Genomic DNA, 3539 nt, shown 5'->3' on the forward strand with positions numbered 1-3539 from the left:
TAGTGCAACAGAGACAATTCGCGAGTCTCGCTACCGAGAACCCTAACCAACATTTAAAAATATTTCTTCAATTAGCAGACACTTTTAAAACCAATGGAGCTTCTCCTGAGGCAATACGTTTAAGATTATTTCCTTTTTCCCTCAGAGATAAAGCCCTATCATGGTTAGATTCCCTTCCACCCAATTCCATTACGACTTGGGATAACCTTAGAAGAGTTTTTCTTGCTAGATATTTTCCCCCGAGTAAGACCGCCGTTCTTCGAAACCATATAACTAGATTTACCCAAAACCAAGGAGAATCGCTGTTCGAAGCTTGGGAGAGATATAAAGAGTTGTTACGAGCATGCCCACATCATGGCTTAGAAAATTGGTTAATCATTCAAACCTTCTATAATGGACTTCATTATAACACAAAGATGACCATAGACGCTGCCGCAGGCGATGCTCTGATGAATAAACCTTACCCTGAAGCTAGTGCCCTCATCGAAGATATGACTCAAAACCACCAATCATGGGGAGTCGAACGAGCGACAGTGGAGAAGAAGGAAGCCCAAGGAGGAGTGCATGAACTAAGCTCTATAGACATGATGCAAGCTAAAATGGACGCATGAGCCCTCAAAGTCGAGCATATGTACACGAACCCGAATACTATAGCCGCAGTTTCGTCGGATTGTGAGATATATGGAACCAAAGGACACCAATCTGCAGAATGCAGTCTATTAAACGAAACCCACTCTGAGCAAGTGAACTACACCCAAGGGAACCCATATTCGAATACCTATAACCCTGGATGGAGGAATCACCCGAACTTCTCCTATAAAAACAATAACCCTATTCAAAATAATGCACCTCCGAGACCTAGTTATCAAGCCCCTAGATCAAATCAACCTATGCAACCTGTACCACCAAAGCCGAGTCTTGAGAAAATTATGGAAAATTTTATCACCGCTCAAACCCAACAAAACAAGGAGTTCATGAACCAAAACATTCATGTTAACAAATTGATTACTCAGTTAGGAACCAAGGTTGACCAAATAGTTACTCATACCAAGATGCTTGAAACCCAGATCTCTCAGGTAGCTTTAAACCACACCCCTCAGACTACACCTGGAGGACAATTCCCTGGACAACCTCAACAAAATCCGAGAGGACAAGCCAATGCCATTACCCTACGAAGTGGGAACGCTTATGATGAGCCACCAAACCCAAGATTGAGTGAACCCGAAACTTCTAAGGAATGTACCAAAACCCCGAACGAAGTAAAGGAACCAGAGGAATCTGAAAACCAGGATGGTCGAGAGAAAGGAGAAGAACCTAAAGATAAAATATATGTACCGCCCCCGCCATATAAACCACCTATACCATATCCGCAAAGACTCAAACAAACCCAGATCAATAAACAATATCAAAAATTTATTAAAGTTATAGAAAAACTTCATGTAGAAATCCCTTTCACATAAGCCATCACCCAAATACCTTCTTATGCAAAGTTTCTTAAAGACATCCTTACCAACAAACGTAGACTTGACGATCCGAAGCCTTTGGAATGTAATGCTATTTCTGAGGACAAATTAGCAAAGAAAGATAAAGATCCTGGAAATTTCTCCATTCCTTGCTATTTGGGTAATCATGTCATCGAAAAAGCTTTTCTAGACTTAGGAGCTAGTGTGAGCTTAATGCCTCTATCAGTTTGTGAGAGATTAAACTTAGGAGAATTACAACCCACTAAGATGTCACTTCAGTTAGCCGATAGATCTGTCAAATATTCGATAGGCATTTTAGAAGATGTTCCTGTTAGGATAGGTCAACTATTTATCCCTACTGATTTTGTTGTCATGGACATCAAAGAGGACAATGAGATACCAATTCTTCTAGGTAGACCATTCTTATCGACTGCAGGAGCCATAATAGATGTCAAGAAAGGAAAGTTGACATTTGAGGTAGGCGACGAGAAAATAGAATTTATACTTTCGAAATTTCTTATGGCACCTGTGATGGGAGACTCGTGTTATGCCTTAGATATCATTGATGAATGTGTTAGAGAATTAGAACAAAAAGAAATTATTAAGTTACCATCAACCCCCATAAAGGAAGATGATGACTTTAAAGAACCTTACATCGATGATAACCTTTACGAATGTTTATCCCTTACCCCAAATCCTATGCCATGCCCTAAGAAACCGACCTTAGAACTTAAGGAACTACCTAAGAACCTGAGATATGAGTTCCTAGATGAAAAGATGAACCGTCCAGTTATAGTTAGTGCTACCTTGAGCCAAGAGGAAACGAACCAACTTTTAGACGTTTTACGAAGATATCCCTCAGCCTTAGGATATAATATCTATGACCTGAAAGGTATAAGCCCATCCGTATGCATGCATCGGATTTCGCTCAAAGAAGATTCAAAACCCTCAAGGGAGCATCAGAGAAGAATAAACCCTATAATGAGTGATGTTGTTAAGAAGGAAGTTCTTAAGTTACTTGAGGCAGGTATCATCTACCAGATCTCGGATAGTAAGTGGGTGAGCCTTGTGCATGTAGTACCTAAAAAGGGAGGCATCACAGTCGTGCAAAACGATAAAGGCGAACATGTAGCAAAACATTTAGAAGGAGGATGGCGGATGTGTATAGATTATAGAAAATTAAATAAAGCAACTAGAAAGGATGATTTCCCTTTACCATTTATAGACCAAATGTTGGAGTGTCTATCCAGACACTCTTACTTCTGCTATCTAGATGGATACTCTGGATTCTTCCAAATACCTATTCACCCCGAAGATCAAGAAAAAACTAACTTTACATGCCCTTATGGAACTTTTGCCTACAGACGAATGTCGTTCGGCCTCTGTAACGCCCCAACTACTTTCCAACGCTGTATGATGTCAATCTTTGCAGATTACCTAGATGGTATCATGGAAGTGTTTATGGACGATTTCTCGGTTTGCGGTTTTGATTTCCACAATTGTCTTGCTAACCTTGAGAAAATCCTGGAGAGATGCGTGGAGGTGAACCTCGTGCTAAATTGGGAAAAATGTCATTTCATGGTGACCGAAGGAATAGTTTTAGGACATATAGTTTCCGAAAAAGGTATAGAGGTAGATAAAGCCAAAATATAAGTTATAGAAAACCTAAAACCACCAAAAACAATCAGAGAAATCCGAAGCTTTATTGGACACGCTGGATTCTACCGGCGTTTTATTAAGGACTTCTCAAAAATAACTAAACCGTTAACCGGACTTTTAATGAAAGATGCTGAATTCATTTTTGATGAAAAATGTAATGACGCATTTAATCTTTTAAAGGAAGCACTAATCTCAGCACCCATTATGAAACCGGCCGATTGGTCGGAACCGTTTGAGATAATGTGCGATGCTAGTGATTATGCAGTTGGAGCCGTTCTAGGACAAAGGAAAGATAAAAAATTACATGCCATTTATTATGCCAGTAGAACCCTAGATGCTGCCCAGCTTAACTACGCAACAACTGAAAAAGAAGTACTCGCTGTAGTTTTCGCTATAGACAAATTTAGATCTTATCTA

General features: G+C 39.8%; 1 non-coding gene across 1 annotated transcript; it reads right to left on the bottom strand.

Moving 5' to 3' along the window:
• Window positions 1–254: 254 nt before the first annotated feature.
• On the bottom strand, window positions 255–361 carry LOC127078077 (small nucleolar RNA R71). The gene has a single exon (XR_007787822.1). It is a non-coding gene; the product is annotated as a small nucleolar RNA R71 (small nucleolar RNA).
• Window positions 362–3539: the final 3178 nt, after the last annotated feature.

This window comes from Lathyrus oleraceus, chromosome 4 (assembly GCF_024323335.1).
Source record: "Lathyrus oleraceus cultivar Zhongwan6 chromosome 4, CAAS_Psat_ZW6_1.0, whole genome shotgun sequence".
In the NCBI taxonomy this organism is placed as follows: domain Eukaryota; kingdom Viridiplantae; phylum Streptophyta; class Magnoliopsida; order Fabales; family Fabaceae; genus Lathyrus; species Lathyrus oleraceus.